The sequence below is a fragment of the Oncorhynchus mykiss genome, chromosome 30 (genome assembly GCF_013265735.2).
Source record: "Oncorhynchus mykiss isolate Arlee chromosome 30, USDA_OmykA_1.1, whole genome shotgun sequence".
In the NCBI taxonomy this organism is placed as follows: Eukaryota; Metazoa; Chordata; class Actinopteri; order Salmoniformes; family Salmonidae; genus Oncorhynchus; species Oncorhynchus mykiss.
In genome coordinates, this window is record NC_050570.1 from 12,623,705 (window position 1) to 12,642,319 (window position 18,615).

The 18,615-nt window shown below is 39.9% G+C and overlaps 1 protein-coding gene across 9 annotated transcripts in view; it reads left to right on the forward strand.

Annotated features, from left to right (window-relative positions):
* cadps2 (Ca++-dependent secretion activator 2) overlaps nucleotides 1–18,615 on the forward strand; it is a 268,064-nt gene that overhangs the window by 1,371 nt on the left and 248,078 nt on the right. The gene's annotated exons all lie outside the window — the stretch shown is intronic.

The following is an 18,615-nucleotide window of genomic DNA, read 5'->3' on the forward strand; positions in this document are numbered from 1 at the left end:
AATACTGCTTCTCACAGCGCTCATGCATAAACCACCAGGATCGTAATTCATTGAGCGAAGTGGAACCGCTGGCGCGCTTGTATTGATTTTGGTGTTGTATTATGAAAACGCCTCAAATCCCATGAGCCCAATGGAAAGAGGCAACTGGTGGAGACATTGTGGTATAGGGAAGGGCCAGTGTTGGGATTGAGTCCAAATTAGCACATGGAGGAATCCTCAGAGAGATTAGAGAAGTAGGTTCACTTGGTTTGCATAGTCTTATGCTGCTGCTGCATTCCTGTTCTATGTCCATCTTCCTTACAGTAAACACATTTCACCCTGGCTCACTTGATGGACAGAATTATTTTAAGTCGCTGACCATGACAAACGTGTGTGTGTGTGTGTGCTTCCACTTGCAGGGCCACGACACTACTTGTATCCAACTCGTTTTTTCACTGCCATCCCAGCTGACCACAGCGAATTGGTGCTCTCTTTGCCGCAGTGGGGCGGCAGGTAGCTTAGTGGATAGTGTTGGACTAGTGACCGAAAGTTTGCAAGATTAAATCCCTGAGCTGACAAGGTAAAAATATGTCGTTCTGCCCCTGAACAAGGGAGTTAGCCCACTGTTCCTAGGCCACCATAGAAAAATAAGAATTTGTTCTTAACTGACTTTCCTAGTTAAATAAAGGCACAATAAAAAAGTTGTCTAGCTTCCATGGTTTAATGATAATTGAGCCATCAAACCCACAGGGCCATTGGATTACCTGTTCAGGGGTCTTATGGCTTGGGGGTAAAAATTGTTGACTTGACACTCCGGTACCGCTTGCCATGCGGTAGTAGAGAGAACAGTCTATGTCTGGGGTCTTTGACAATTTTTAGGGCCTTCCTCTGACACCGCCTGGTGTAGAGGTCCTGGATGGCAGGCAGCTTAACCCCAGTGATGTACTGGGCTGTACGCGCTACCCTCTAGTGCCTTTGAGGTCAGAGGCAGAGCAATTGCCGTACCACGCAGTGATGCAACCAGGATGGTCTCGATGTTGCAGCTGTAGAACCTTTTGAGGATCTCAGGACCCAAGCCAAATCTTTTTAGTTTCCTAAGGGGGAATAAGCTTTGTCGTGCCCTCTTCATGACTGTCTTGGTGTGTTTTGGACCATTCTAGTTTGGTTGATGTGGACACCAAGGAACTTGAACCTCTCAACCTGCTCCACTACAGCCCCGTTGGGGGCGTGCTCAGTCCTCCTTTTCCTGATCAGGCCTACCACTGTTGTGTCATCTGCAAACTTGATGGTGTTGGAGTCGTGAGATTGAGATTTATAACTTTGTGGCTGTGGTAACTAGTGACGATCCTATTGCTTTCCCTCACTAGCCCCCATGTCTTGTCTCCAGAGAGATTTTAGACACAATCAAAAACTGGTCTTGGCAATGGAGTTAAACTGACTCTCCTACATCGTTGTTGTTCAAAGAAAACGTCATGTCCAATGATATCAATCAAAAGCATTCTGTGGATCAGCTTTTTTTCTGGATCCATTGTATAATTCCTGGAGATATTGCAGGTTTGATAAGTTTACCATAACTGGGGAAACCAGCTCTACTGCGTCAGTCTCCTCCTTATTTGCGTAGTTGACTGTTTGTAGTGGGACTGAAGTAGTCACGTGCTGACTAGCCATCTCAGTATCTCTATCTGACTCTTGTCTCAGGTACTGTAACTGTCTTATGACGAACCATAGGATCAAACAGAACATTTGTTGTCAATACAGTGTATCACAGTATAACCACAAACGGGCTCCGTCAATCTATTGGGAACTGCTTCAGAAAGGCTTAGGATGCTTTTACACAGGCAGCTCAATTCTGCTCTTTTGACACCAATTGGTCTTTTGACCAATCACCTAAGATCTTTTCACATGAAATATTTTTCAGAGCTGATCTAATTGGTCAAATTTAGTGGGGGGGAAAAGATCAGAATTTGTCTTCCTGTGTGAACGCAGCCTTATTTGCTTTCCCTCCTCCAGACTAGAGGTCGACCGATTATGATTTTTCAACGCCGATACCGATTATTGGAGGACCAAAAAAGTCGACGCCGATTTGTATTATTTTTTAAAATGTATTTTTATTTAAAAAAAAATATATATATATATATATATATTGTAATAATGACAATTACAACAATACTGACTTAACACTTATTTTAACTTAATATAAAACATCAATAAAATCAATTTAGCCTCAAATAAATAATGAAACATGTTCAATTTGGTTTAAATAATGCTAAAACAAAGTGTTGGTGAAGAAAGTAATGTGCCATGAAAAATGTGTGCCATGTAAAATATGTGCCATGTAAGAAAGCTAACGTTTAAGTTCCTTGCTCAGAACATGAGAACATATGAAAGTTGGTGGTTCCTTTTAACATGAGACTTCAATATTCCAAGTTAATAGGTTTTAGGTTGTAGTTAATATAGTATTTAAGGAATATTTCTCTCTATACCATTTGTATTTCATATACCTTTGACTATTGGATGTTCTTATAGGCACTATAGTATTGCCAGTGTAACAGTATAGCTTCCATCCCCCTCCTCGCCCCTACCTGGGCTCGAACCAGGAACACATCGACAACACCCACACTCGAAGCATCGTTACCCATCGCTCCACAAAAGCTGCGGCCCTTGCAGCGCAAGGGGAATAACTACTCCAAATCTAAAAGCGAGTGACGTTTGAAACAGTATTAGCGCACACCCAGCTAACTAGCTAGCCATTTCACATTGGTTACACCAGCCATTAGGCTGATAAGCTTGAAGTCATAAACAGCACTGTGCATGCGAAGAGCTGCTGGCAAAACACATGAAAGTGCTGTTTGAATGAATGATTACGGGCCTGCTGCTGCTCAGTCAGACTGCTCTATCAAATCAGACTTAATTATAACATAATAACACACAGAAATACGAGCCTTTGGTCAGTAATATGATCGAATCCGGAAACTGTCATTTCGAAAACAAAACGTTTATTATTTCAGTGAAATACGGAACCGTTCGGTATTTCATCTAACGGGTGGCATCCCTAAGTCTAAGTATTCTTGTTACATTGCACAACCTTCAATATATGTCATAATTACGTAAAATTCTGGCAAATTAGTTCGCAATGAGCCAGGCAGCCCAAACTGTTGCATAAACCCTGACTCTGTGTGCAATGAACGCAAGAGAAATGACACAATTTCACCTGGTTAATATTGCCTGCTAAACTGGATTAGTAGGGATTAATTGTTTTTTATAAGATAAGTTTAATGCTAGCTAGCAATTTACATTGGCTTCTACTGCATTCGCGTAACAGGCAGCCTACTTGTGGAGTGCAATGGTTAGAGTGTTGGACTAGTTAACTGTGCGTTTGCAAGATTGGTACCCCTGAGCTGACAAGGTGAAAATCTGTCGTTCTGCCCCTGAACAAGGCAGTTAACCCACAGTACCTAGGCAGTCATTGAAAATAAGAATGTGTTCTTAACTGACTTGCCTAGTTAAATAAAATATATTAAAAAAAGTAATAATAATAATCGGAAATCGGCGCCCAAAAATACCGATTTCCGATTGCTATGAAAACTTCAAATCGACCCTAATTAATCGGAATGGCCGATTTAATCGGTCGACCTCTACTCCAGACCTCTGTGCCAGATCCCAGAGGACCATAGATCAGGGCCATAGACCACTACGGACGGATTAGTCCATCAGTACAAAAAGTCAAATTGACTGAAGCTAGATGATGGCTAATGCAACAGTGTGCCTAGCAGATTTATTGAAGAATGGATTGAGAGGACACAAAGAGTTTATTTTTCACTGAACCCACATTTTTCATTTTTAACTCACAGAATACATTTAAATTTTAATGAGTTTACTAGAAATCACGCTTTTTCCTAACACATTTTGGTGCCAAAGTCATTCTGCTTGTGTCAATGACTTCTTTTTGTTGCCTTACTTGTGACCGCTTCTACTGCACTGTCAAATTCCTTCTTTGCATTGGACTGCAAATCGGGCCACAGCATTGATCCGCTTTTTATAAAGGAGGAGAGAGTAGGTATTGTCCACAAGGAGCTGAATCAAACTTTCTTTCCCATAAGGCTTGCCTTCTCCTCTTTCCACAAAATGTTGGCTCTTTCAGTGCAAGTCCATGAGGGTTGTCTGCCTTGTCCCACATCTCTCGCTTTCTTATTTTCTGTCTTTAATCTCAATGTTAATTTATTAAATTGTTTTTGTACTTTTTATTCCTTTTTTCCCCAATTGGTAGTTAGTCTTGTACCATTGCTGCAATTCCCGTACAGACTCGGGAAAGGCGAAGGTCAAGAGCCATGTGTCCTCTGAAACACAACCCTGCCAAGCCACACTGCTCGCTTACCCCGGAAGCTAGTCACACCAATGTGTTGGAGGAAACACTGTACTACTGGAGACCAAAGTCAGCGTGCATGTGCCTGGCCCGCCACAAGGAGTCGCTAGATCGTGATGGGTTAAGAACATCCCGGCCGGCCAAACCCTCCTGTAACCCGGACGATCCTGGGCCAATTGTGCGCCGTCTCATGGGTCTCCCGATCGCGGCTGGCTGCAACACAGCCTGGGATCGAACCTGCGATGCAGTGCCTTAGACCGCTGCGCCACTCGGGTGGCTCCCTTTCTTTATTTAACTCAATGGAAACATGTAATTTAGCTGCCATGATTAGTGTAATAATATTGAGGATTTCAATTAACTTACATGAGAATGGCAGTAACGGTAAAAATACATTTGATAATATTCTCTCTTCGGTCTCTCTTGACAATCCTCATAGTAACCGGAGAGAAACCATAATCTGTTAGTCTCCCCTACTCACTTTTTGTCTCCAAGCATGCATGACAGCCAAGGACCGCCTCAGGAACATCTCTCCCATGCATCCTTCCTTCCACATGTCTAATCATCTGGCTTAATTGCTTATTACACACACAAAAAAATAATGTTTTGTTCTTCACAATTTGATGTTAAAGGATAAGTCTCCCTGTGTAGCTCTGTGGACTGGTGGGTGAAATTGGCGGCCCATAATGTTTCTTCAGGCATACAATTTCCCTCTGGATCTTCCCAGGGGCTTATGTAACTCACTTCCTCCCTACCCTCACCCTCTACTGCCAACAAGTGACTGGACAGTTCAGTGGGGCTTTCTGAGTAGAGATGCTGCGTGGAGAGTTGTAGACTCGGAGAAACCCTGAGGGCAGAGCTAGCCCTATAACCCCATTGTGTGTCTTGTTGCTACCCTGGTTTAGAGTCCAGATCTGGAGGGGATACCATGGTACCTGGGTTCTTCACTCTGTAAATGTCCTTAGGTATCTTGAAAGGTGCAAATAAAATGTGTTATTATTCTAGCCCATACATTTTTGGCTGTCAATGTAGCAGGACAAGATGATGCCAATATAGCTCTTGGTTGCTTAAATTAGGTCGGTAACAGCTAATTGTTGTTGCAAAAGTTGACATGCTTGGCATTGCCTGGAGTGACAGGCTTTGGAATAGATTGTGTTAGGATGTCTCTCAGGTAAGGCCTACAATATTATTGATCATCTTTGGAGAAGAGACTAATGTTTGATGCTACAGAACAGTGTAAGGAAATAAGAATCCAAGGCTTTGTATTGTTTAATGAACAAAAAGGTTTGAAAACACCCAATAGTTTTGCACACAATTGTTTTGGAAATGGCATTTTGATACAATCCATTTTGAAGTAACGTTTTAAATCAATAAAGGCCTTTCTAATTATGTTTTTTTCCCATGTGTTGTTGTAGGCTTGTTTGGTCAGCCTCTTTGCTGTTGAATTTCTTCTGCCACACCGTCATGCTCATGCCAATGGAAATCATGATATTGTGGCCACCTCAGAGGACACTATTTGGCCTATAACCTACATTTCAATGGGCTTTTTTCCCAAAGTACCTTTTGTGTCCCTCATTGAGAAACGGCACAATGTTTTTTTTTTTTTTGTCCCCTCGAGCAGTGTATCTTCCCACATTTTTATTTCTTGTTTTGTTTACAGAGAGTACCGTGATGCTATCTCAAGAATTGACTGTTGGCTTAATTTGTAACACCCTTGAGGACACTGGTGTCATTGTTTTTCTGTATGTTTGTAAATGCTTTTGGACATATTAAATATCTGGGGTCATCTCTCTAAAAAGTGCCAGTAGGGGCCTATGCCAGCAGATCCGGTCTGTGGGTCTGCTTGCTAATGAAGTCCCTGGGGACGGATCCAGTTCTACTCAATATGTTGCGCATGTGTGTTCAGGAGATAATTTGTTCTCCCAGAAGCTCTGGGGAGGTTCTCTGAGGCACTCATTTGGCCATTTGCACGTTTTATGTTTTTGTCAGACTATAGACAAAATGGAACACATGCTATGACGTTTTGGAGCGGGCTTGTACTTGTAGTAACATTTTGGGTTCAATTTCCAGAAATCCTCCACTGCAAAGTTGAACCTTTTTATTTGGCATGCCAATGTTTTTTCTCTATTGACCTTCATCCATCCTTTTGAATCACTTTTTATTTCCAACGCACTGGCTTTTTTTTATTTTTTATGCGATGACATTTAATTTGATATTTGTGAGTTCAAACATCAGGGGCAAATCCTTTTCAGTTCTACCTCTAGCAAACACTGACAAGTTGGTAACTTCCCAAACATGCAACTACCTCACAAAATATTGGTCACAGGTTTGATCCTCTCTCCCCTCTTAATGCCTTAACAGTCATGGTTTGACAGTGAGCATTTTATGATACAGTAGCAACAGATTTGAATGAATATGTGCTAGTACATATCATGTAAAAAAAAACATGTCCCTTTTTAACCTAGTATTTTACAATGATTGGCTACTTTTATGCCACAAGCAACTTACATTTTCCATAGTTGTTGAAATGGCTGACAATGACACCTGGAGAAAAATGATGAAAAGCAATACCATTTGTGTATTCATTTGTTAGCCAAATATATCTCAACTCCACCATACCACATCCTCGGAGTTGAGTGCAGACGAGAGTTTTTGAAAGGAACTTCTGACTCCTTCAAGTCGCTGTGCAATCGCTAATTTTTTTGAAGTATATTCTTACACCCTTACCGTGTACCGATGTTTGTCCTCTGTTGCGTGCCTTTCTTTGTTTACTGAAATCCATAATTTTAATTAAAACAATAAGTACAACCGCCGACCTGTTGCTGTGCCGATTTGAATCTCAACAAGGAAACGGTCGGTGGTTGTATTTGATTAACGTTTATTAAAAAGTATGGATTTCAACAAAGGCACGCAACAACAGAGGACAAACATAGGTAAACAACAGAGGACAAACAGGTAAGGTAAGGAGGTAACCTTTTTGAAGTATCGATTTCACAGTGTGACAGAGGTTCACTCAAACTCTTGTCTGCATTAACTCCAGATGTGGTATCGTGGAGTTGAGATGTACTGGCTGGCTCTATCAAAGTAGACCTAATAGTCTTAAAACGAGAATTAGCACACCACTCAATTATCTGCCTCATTGAATTGGTTCCTTCTGATGAGCTGTGTGTGTGTGTGTGTGTGTGTGTGTGTGTGTGTGTGTGTGTGTGTTTGAGCACAGTTTGTTTCCTCACAGGGTATTGATTGAGCAAACACAATGCGCAATGCTTTTGGAGGTTTGCGTCTGTGAAATTGAAAATGACACGTTGTATAAGCAATCAGTCTGTCTTTCATGCCCTGTCCTTCAGGCTAAAGTCACTTCTGATAGAATCTTATCTGAGGGGCCGTGGTGACAGATTGGCAACCGAGACTGATCCATCATACACCTTTTAATTACGTCTCTCTCTGTCAGTCATGAGAAGATCTTCCATTGTTCTCAACATCTGTTATTTTCTTCACTCTCAATAACTATGGGAGAATCTCAATTGCATACTCACGTCCTCTCGCCTCATTGTCAAAACCCATTGGAGAAGGTCAGAGGGGAGGTTCTCCCTATGTTACAACATTTCTCGAGTCTAATTACATCTTTTGTGTTCGTTTCCTGCTTTTAGATGCGTCGTTTTCCTCCTGCGTATAATTTCCTGGTTTTTACTATGCTCTGTGAGCTGAATAAAGCTCATTTCAACTGATTTGGTAGAAATTATAATTCTGCTCCCAACTCTGTATATTCAACTGCTCTGTGATTCAAAAAATAATAATCCTGGCCAGGGCATTTACATTGAATGCCCTGTGGCATTTTCTCTGGTCTTAAAACCAGCTTTTGGCTGAATCATAATTTCACCCCTCCTAAACACTTTGTTTTCTTCTCCAGTAAAGATACGTTTGGAAAATTTAAACCTGCTCAGATCAAAGTTTTGGAGCTATTAATGTACTTTTTTAATCAAAAGGATTCTGAAGTTAAACTTGGTCAAACTGAAAAAATCTGTAGAATAAGGAAAATATCCCCAGCCCATATCTGAAGAATTACTTTTCCATCATACCACCGACGTTGCCTTTGGCAGCCTTGTTATCGGATCATATTCCTTCCACTTGTGGAAACTGGAAGGCTCTGTCTTCAAAAGAGACGCAGTTGGCAGAATGTCGGCATGACAGAAGAGGCGGCACTAGAGAGGGGGAGATGGGGAGAGATGGAATATGAAAACGAAGGCTTACTGGGACTTGAGTGAAGCTGCCCCCAGGTTTGTCACGACTCATTCCGCCCCTCAGCGCCTAGCTGTTCTCAGCTGATAAAGACACACGCGCAGACTGCACACTGGTCTAGCCCCTTGTCTTCTCATGTGATGAGAGGACCAGAGTCTTGTTACAGTAGGTGTGTATTAATAACTCAGTGGATGGTGATACTGTCAATCACAGCTAACTCGCTGTGTGACAACATCCTGTTCTCTATAATACTTAATATCCCCGTTGCTGTGTTGGTTTCTCCATTTGAGTTGGTGTTATGAGGGTACACAACTGTAAGTAGGTGGATGTCCTTTCTGGTGAACAGGCATGTTTCCAACTCCCTTCTGAGGTAATGCCAGAGAAGCACTCGGGTGCCATTCTCTGTGATTATGTATACAGACATATTAAATGCATGTACGTATAGGATACAGCAACTCATTTGAGGTCATGGTGCTCTGATGAAGGAGCTTTCTCAGACTATTGCGAGACTGTTGAAGGGATGCTATCCACTATGTTTTGAGGAGTTTAGTTTGCCTCTCATCTTCATCTTGCATTGGAACCTCACGTTGCTTGAGTAATTGTCCCTCCTTGAACGTGGACAGAGTTGTAGGCACTTTCTCCAACTTTCACAACTCAGAAATTATGCATTTGACACTGGCACACTAAGTACCCCACCCCCCCAGCTTTGTTTTAGCTTCTTTCTCTCCCTCACTCATTTCCAAGTCCCTTTCTTCTCTTGTCCCCCTGCTGGAAATGGGAGACCGGACAAGACGGGTGCTGTAATCTCTTGATCTCCTCAATGCCTCTGTCAACCTCAAGCTCTCCAGGTTCCGCCGTCTGTCCTGTCAACCCCAATGTTGTTTTTTTTCTGACTGTTTTCCATGTTATTTGGGTAGTTAGGCATCCTCATAGATTATTATGTTATCATGGGACTGCCCATATTTCCCTCTGGCCAACGCCTGGCCAACGCCAATTGGCAGCCAAGCGTTTGCCTTAGGACGCAAAGGTGCGTCATGAGTCAGGGAGATGGTCTTAGTGACAACAGACCTAGATATGGGGGAATGTTTTAGTGGGTGGAATATTAGGACAATTGACAAAGTTGCAGCTAAACAATGCAAATTATTATGGTACAGATATATGGACACTTAATCATCATGGTGCTTTTTAATGGTAATTTTTCAAACATTGGTTGTGGTAAGTATAATTAAAACTTGGGTTTCATTATGGTAAGCGGGGAAATAAGTATAGCAAGTTTTATAATTGTAATGGTTTAGCAGATATGTTCTCTTTTAGCCATGTAAAAAAATATATATCTATTGTTTACAGGAAATGAATTCTACAAATATAGATGAGGTTGGGTGGAAAAAGGACTGGGAGGGAGATATATTTTTGTCATGGTCAAAGAAGCTCAAAAGGGGTGATTATACAAATGAATACACATTTTGATCAGATTGTGTAAACTGTGCAAACAGATCCGCAAGGAAGATGGATTATTTTAAATGTATGCTGTAGGACTAAAAACAGATCTGGCTATTTAATCAATAAAATAATGGCCAACACTTTTTTGAATATAGATAGATAAATAATAGAGATCTGAGCTCATAAGCAACAAAATAATATTTTATTATGGTGAGAGATTATATTACTGTTTTAAGTACCTCAATGGATCGTAAAGGAAATCATTCCACAAACTATCATCCTAAAGCACTTTAGGAGATTACAAAGATCATGGATACATTAGAACTAGTGGATATATGGAGGTTGAAAAACCCTGACCTACTGAGATATACATGGAGGCTTCATCAAGCTTGATTACTTCCTAGTCTCGTTCTTGCTGGCATCAAAAGTTAAAAATAACATTTTAAAAAGTATTAATAGGAGACCGAATGCGATCAGACCATCTAATTGGCCTCCATATAACTCTTACAGAATTTCCACGTGGACGGGGATATTGGAAATTTAATCGATGACAATTTGTTCTTAACTAAGACAAAATAAATCAGTTTAGGTTAAAATAGACTAATAAAGAAATAGAGGAAGTAATGGTAATGGAAACTGCACTGTAGAGGCATAAAATAGGTTAGAGGAAAAACAAAAAGAAATGGAGGTACTTATTCAAGAATGATCAAGTGTAATGTTTTACAAAAAGAAAAGCAAATTGGATGAAAAATGCACAATTTTTCTTGAATCTTCAACACAGAAATTCTACCAAAAACAATTTACAGAAACTCGTTACAAATGGAGTTATCCATGATTCAACAAATTATATTTTGAAAAGGGAAGCAAAATATTTTAAGCACATGTTTTCTTTTGTCTCCTCCATTTCCACTGAATGATGTTAACTTTAAGGATTTCTTTCCTAATAATAATGATAATAATAATGTAACATTTTGAAATTTACAGAAATACTGGTGTGAAGGCGAACTTAGACTGAAATCTTTTGACGATATACCAGTAGAGGTATATCAGACCTTTTTTTTTTTTCATGTAATCAAAGATCCATTATTAGCATGTTTGAATTACTCTTATATAAATGGTAGACTTCCAGGTACTCAACAAGGTCTGATTTCATTACTTCTAAAACAAGACCCAGGTGGTAAGTATAAAGATCCAGTCCATTTAACAACTGGAGACCTCTAACATTTCATTGTTGTGATGTTATAATCCTGGCGAAATGCATAGCATATAGAATTAAAAGGTTATACCAGATATTGTTCATTCTGATCAGACAGGTTTTTTACATGATGATATATTGGAGATAATATAAGACAATTACTTGAAACAATTGAACATTATGAAACATTGAAGATACCAGGTCTGTTCTTTTATAGCACATTTTAAAAGGGCATTTTGATAAAGTACAATTAGAATTTATATATAAATGCCTAGAATAGTTACATTTTGGTGAATCTCTTATATAATGGGTTAAAGTTATGTACAGCAACCCCAGATGTAAAATAGTAAGCAGTGGTTACTTCTCAAAGTATTGAGCTTTTAAGAGGAGTAAAACAAGGCTGTTCATTGTCTCCATATTTATTATGGCCATTGAAATGCTAGATATTAAAATGAGATCCAACAAGAACATCAAGGTGTTAGAAATCCAGGGGATAAAAACAAAAGTGTCAATGTATGCTGATGACCTTAGTTTTTTTCTTAAGTCTGTAATCTGGATCCCTGCACAGTCTCATTGAAGCTCTTGATCACTTTTCTAGCCTCTATGGATTAAAACCTAATTATGACAAGTGTACCATATTATGTATTGGATCGCTAAAAAATATAGTGTTTACACTACCAATAAAATGGGCAGATGGTGAAGTAGACATTGGTATTCGCATCTCAAAAAATATAAATTAATTTACCACAATTAATTTCAATAGAAAGTTAGCAAAACTAGATAAGATTCTGCAACCATGGAGAAGTAAATACTTGTCTATTTATGGAAAAATCACATTGATTAACTCTTTGGTCCTGTCACAGTTTACTTACTTACTAATGGCACTGCCTACTCCAGATTATTCATTTTTAAAAATCAGATGAGCAAAAAAATATTTCATTTTATTTGGAATGCTAAGCCAGCCAAAATTAAACTTGCCTATTTATATAATGAATATGAGTTTGGGGGGCTACAAAAAAACCCACAAGGGGTAACATTAAAGTATTAGAACATGAAGGACAAACAATACAGCATCAAGACACTATCAAACATGTATCAGTCTTTACGCAACAGAGCCATCCTTGTGTGAGGGTGTGTGTGCATGATAGTGATATAAAATACATGTCATAGTTTCCTTTTTCATGACCACAATCTTGTGAAACTCGAACCCTCCAAGATCCCCCCCCACAGTTCCCCAATAGCTGTCCCTCAACCATTCAAGACCCCTTCCACAGTCCCCCCCACCCCCAAGAACCCCCCAATGCACCAACAACCAAGAGAATGAACTAAAGAGAAAAAAGGAAAGACCGAAGAAAACGGCAAACAACAATGCACATTTTTCTAATTTTAAATAATACATTTAAAACAAAGGATATCAAGGACAACGGAAATCATAACAGCAATGCCTTTATGTTTCTGTGAATGTCTGGCACTATTACATGTATGTGTGTTCTTGTATGTGTTTATTTGATTGAAAGTGTTTTATATGCATGTGTACAAACACCTGCATGGCGTCAGCCTCGGGAGAACCGGCATTAGTTGTAAAGACACTGCCAGTGTCATTCAAATGTACTTTTTATGTTTTATTTTGACTTTTTTCCCCCTTTTTTATCTTTTGACCATCATTCTCTCTCACACAGCAACTCCACTCCCACTTGTCTCCAATTCCCCATACCAACCCTCAGCTTCCCTCAGCCCATCCCATCTATCTCTGCTGGCCACCCACTTTGTGTTTCTACTCAACACATATCTTTCAACTATGCTGTGATGTTTAACGTACAATTTCAATCTATCTAATCGAATAGAATCTACAGATTGCGTGTTGAAGATAAATACTTTTACTAAGAGTATTAGTATATTAGTAATTGACTGACCCGGTCTCTCCAGATCTCCTAACAGTACTATTTGTAGGGTCAATTTAAATCAATGCTATATATTTTCAGCCATTCCTGAACCTGAGACCAGAAACAGGCTACCTGAGGCCAATACCAAAATAAATGGTCTATTGATTCTGTATCCTCATAACAAAATCTGCAGAGCTTCGATGATTTGATGCCCCATATATTCAACATTTTGTTGGTGGCAAGAATTCTATATAATAATTTTTGCTGAAAAGCACAAAGTCTTGAATCTTGCGTTTTATATATCAACTCATATTATTAACTATTAAAGCTTTAAACCTCTCACTAAATTATCACTCATACATAAGTTGGTGAAATGGTTCTCCAGTAGAGTTTTAAGAAAGGTTAATAATTTCTTCAAAAATTGACTTTTTGCCTTTATACAGATTACAACTTCTCATTTACGAATAATTCAAAATGTAATTTTGTTTAAAGTATCACCCTTTCTTAAACAAGCCATACAAAGCTGGTTACAATTTCAGTTTTATTCTCCAGAAAAGATGGAGCAAATGTTATGGTTATACTCAAATATACTGATTTAATAAAAAATTATTTATGAAAAAGAAAATGTAAAAATAGTATTATTTGTTAATTATACTATGAATAGAAACTGAGGAGTTATGTCACATATTCCCATATAGTTTCGATAACTGCATATCTTCTCAATCGAAATTTACAACCAACTGATTGCAGCACTACCACAAAAATGGAGGAGGCAAGTGGAAAAAGGAGAAGGTAGGGAGCTTGAAATATATTTAAAATAAAATTGGCTGAACGGAACTGGCATAAATAGAAAAATATACCAGTTCCATCTGAGGACAAAAATGTTGACAGCTGCACCATAAATGTTGCAAAATAAATGGGAGAATTTCGATCTACCAATTCCATGGCACATGGTGTATGAACTGGTACAAAAAAAACTACACTTGATTCAACACTTAAAGTTTTTCAATTTAAATTATATTAATTTCTTCCCACCAACAGAATGAGATATATATATATATATATATATGGGGCATACAACAATCTCAGCTCTGTAGATTTTGCTGCGAAGAGACAGAATCAATAGATAATTTATTATTGTATTGCCCCTAATGTAGCTCGTTTCTGGTCACAGGTTTAGGAATGGTTAAAGAAATCACAACATGCACTTAACATTAACCTTACAAATAGCAGTGTTGGGCGATTTGGAAAGCCATAGCCAGTCAATAAATAATAATACTCGTAGGAAAGGTTTTCATCTTTAGCTCACAATCTGTGGATACTATGCGATTAGAAAGGTAAAAAAATCCCAGCACAATTTCAAAAATATATGGCACATGGAAACCAAACAACGGTGGTCTATGGTGATGGGTGGGATTAAAGAGTTTGTTTGGTTATGTATTGTTATAAATTCAGCAAAAAAAGAAAGTCCTCTCACTGTCAACCGCATTTATTTTCAGCAAACTTAACATGTGTAAATATTTGTATGAACATTAACAAGATTCATCAACTGAGACATAAACTGAACAAGTTCCACAGACATGTGACTAACAGAAATGGAATAATGTGTCCCTGAACAAAGGGGGGGTCAAAATCAAAATTAACAGTCAGTATCTGGTGTGGCTACCAGCTGCATTAAGTACTGCAGCGCATCTCCTCCTCATGGACTGGACCAGATTTGCAAGTTCTTGCTGTGAGATGTTACCCCACTCTTCCACCAAGGCACCTGCAAGTTCCCGGACATTTCTGGGGGAATGGCCCTAGATTACCTGCAATGACAACAAGCTCAGTCCGCTTTGACACACCATGACGGACCCTCCACCTCTAAATCGATCCCGCTACAGAATACGGGCCTTGGTGTAACGCTCATTCCATCGACGATAAACGTGAATCCGACCATCACCCCCGGTGAGACAAAACCGTGACTCGTCAGTGAAGAGAACTTTTTGCCAGACTTGTCTGGTCCAGCGACGGTGGGTTTGTGACCATAGGCAACGTTTTTGCCGGTGATGTCTGGTGAGGACCTGCCTTACAACAGGCCTACAAGCCCTCAGTCCAGCCTCTCTCAGCCTATTGTTGACAGTCTGAGCACTGATGGAGGGATTGTGCGTTCCTAGTATAACTCGGGCAGTTGTTGCCATCCTGTACCTGTCCCACAGGTGTGATGTTCGGATGTACCGATCCTGTGCAGATGCTGTTACACGTGGTCTGCCGCTGTGAGGACGATCAGCTGTCCGGCCTGTCTCCCTGTAGCGCTGTCTTGGGCGTCTTACAGTACGGACATTGCAATTTATCAAAAAAACTTCAACTATAATTCATAATATACTAATAAACTAATGCATAATGGGAGAGGTTGGTGGTTGTGTGTGGGGGTTAAGGGTGGACTGAAGTAGATTATATTGTTCATTTGCATTGTCCACATTGCACCTTGCCCAGTCACGCTAATAAAGCACTCTTGTATTGGACTTGTTAGGAATTGTTGTGACAGATAGCTGGATGCTATGACAGGCCCTCTGTGAACCCCTGAGATTGTCTCTGTGCCCGACCTTGTCAGTGGAAATGCAATGTACTTGTTGATAAAGGATTATGAATTTGGTGGAATTGAATGGTTTTACTGAGGCGGGTGCTTAGATTGGCAAATGTAATAAAAGACTTCAACTTCTCTGCCACAGTGATGATCAACTGATTTCAAATGGCCTCTGTGCACAGACTGCTCTATCCAGCTTCCCATGTTCTATTTATATTCAGTGACTTGTGAAGTCACTGTTGTCATCTCCCATAGAGCTGGGACGACAAACCGATAAAACGACATCGAACGCACCGATCACTTATCGCAGGCATTTTGCTGGTATCGGTCATTACCATAAGTAGCCTATACTAGAAAAATGTGAAGTTTGAAGTGAAATAATTTGCTAATATGGGTCATGGTTAATGTTACAATTGACCGCTACAACCATAAACTAGTAGTAGTTTAAAGGATAATACAAATTTAAAAAACGGTGTTGCACATTCATGTTTTATACATTTTATTGTAATTGTCATCGTGATATGGTTTTTTGTCCATATGACCCAGCTCTACTCTTCCCTTTTCTCCTTCATCTCCAGTTCTATCTCCTCTTGTTCTCCTCCTGCGTCTTTTCCTTTCCTCTACCTCAATTGTCATCAGTTTCCTTCTTCCTCTCGTCCTCCCCCTCCTTGGCCTCTTATCCATTTCCTGCTGTGGCTTAGGGGAGTGCTATTCTGCCTCATTGGCTTCGCCTATCAGCGACTGTTAAAAGGAACCATCTCCCTCCGATTCCATCACATGTCTTTCTCAAACACTTACTCTTTCTTTCTGTCATCCTTTCCTCCCGAACTTCCTCTCTCACCCCCCAGATCTCCCATTAAGGTTCTTTCCTCACATATTTTCACCTTTCTTTTCACCACCTAACTCCTTCCATTAACTCTCCTATTAAATGTCTTTGCCTGTTCCCTTCCTCCTCAACTCCCCCTCTTTCCCCTCCTATCTTCAGGATGTTACTTTCTCTCTTTCTCACAGGCTGTGTGTGTGTGTGGGTGGGTGTGTTAAGTAAATCTATGTTAGCAAATGGCTAGGAAAGCATGGCAATCCAGATACGTTCCTTCCCCTTGACATACTTGGACGAATTCCTCTAAATTTGGACTCGTTTACTTCAACCTTTTCGTGAAATCAGGTGCTTCAGGCTCTTGGACATGTTAGTTGAAGTGCACTGCTATCCTGATTTCATATCATTATAAGGATGATATAATTAGTCATAAAATATCTGACTGCTTTCCTTTCAGGAATTACAGCTGACATAGTGCTTTCATGACTCACAAAACGTCATTCAAAGTTTGACCGTCATGGCAGTGTTTTGTCAGTTGATTTAGATTCCTGTTGGATTAATAGGGTAGGGTATCAGAATTTAGTACACTGATTTCCATGTTCCTGATTTTTTTTATTTGTCTTTTTAAAGTGGGAAACCCATTAAAGTGGTGTTATTACAGACCTGTGTTATTGAACACACAGGTCTATAGGTGGTTACTGTAACCATTGTCTTCGTTATTTGGAGCTCTTCCTTTGACTTCACAAGAGCTGGTCCATAAGCATTGTGAAGAGACCATGAGGTCAAGGCACAGAGCCCTGACCTCATCCCTATCAAACACCTTTGGGATGAATTGGAATGCCGACTGTGAGCCAGGCCTAATCGCCCAACATCAGTGCCCGACATCACTAATGCTTTTGTGGCTGAATGGAAGCAAGTCCCTGCAGCAATGTTCCAACATCTAGTGGAAAGCCTTCCCAGAAGAGTGGAGGCTGTTATTGCAGCAAAGGGGGGACCAACTCCATTTTAATGCCCATAATTTTGTAATGAGAGGTTCGAGCAGGTGTCCACATACACTACATGGCTACAAAAGTAGCCAGTTAGCTGCTTCCCCTCAGGTAAATGGGATGTTACTCTTCTGTCATAGCCCTTATTCAAAAGATACATAGTTATTGAGAACTCACTTCAAGGTTTGGTTATGATGTCTTCGACCTGAGACAACCTTGCATTGACTGGAACATGACATCTTATGGTCCATAGTTGTAGAATACAAAACATATTGAAACCCCATTAAACCAGCAGACATGACTTCATCAACACGAAACGACGACAACAGCGCCGCAAACGAGAGACAGAAAATTCTATCTTTATATGGTTGTATGTTTTACATAAAAGTGTACATTGAAGAGTTATGGAATTTGAAATACGGCCCCTGCCACTATGCTGCTGGAGAAGAGAAAACAAAGAAGGTGCTTAAAGTGACGCTCCAAATATTTTGTTTAATTTCACCTAGGGTTGTCACGGTACCAGTATCGCGATACTACCATACCTGTTTTTTTTTGCATGGCAAAAAGGAAAACACAAAGCAGACTTAAATATTTTGTCCTTTAAAAAATCCTAGTGTATGTAACATGGCTTGGAAAGGAAATGTGTGATTCTGGGTAATAGCATCAGGCTGTTTGTCTCCAATGTTAGAACTGTTTTCCTCTAAATGAAGTCTGCTTCATGTTTTGTTTCCTTACCACGGTACCGCTGAGTATACTGGTATCGTCACAACCCTAATTTCAGCTAGTAGTTTTGAAAGTAGTGCTCACGAGCCAAAATGGGTCCCTGAAAATTGTGCACAATTGTTTGCTACGTTATCCATTTCATATATGTTACGTCCTGCAAAAGGAAGAGAAGGAAAGAAAGAAACCTGAAGGTATCTATACAAATTTGTAAGTGCTTAAGATCCTATACTGCATTTTGATGGTCCTCTGTAGCTCAGTTGGTAGAGCCTGGCGCTTGTAACGCCAGGATAGAGGGTTCAATGGCCGGGACCACCCATATGTAAAGATGTATGGAAGTGTGACCTATGTTGCTTTGGATAAAGGCGTCTGCTAAAAGGCATATGTTCGTCTGAATGGCTTTGCCCTTGAGACTCTTTCAGCAAGCCCC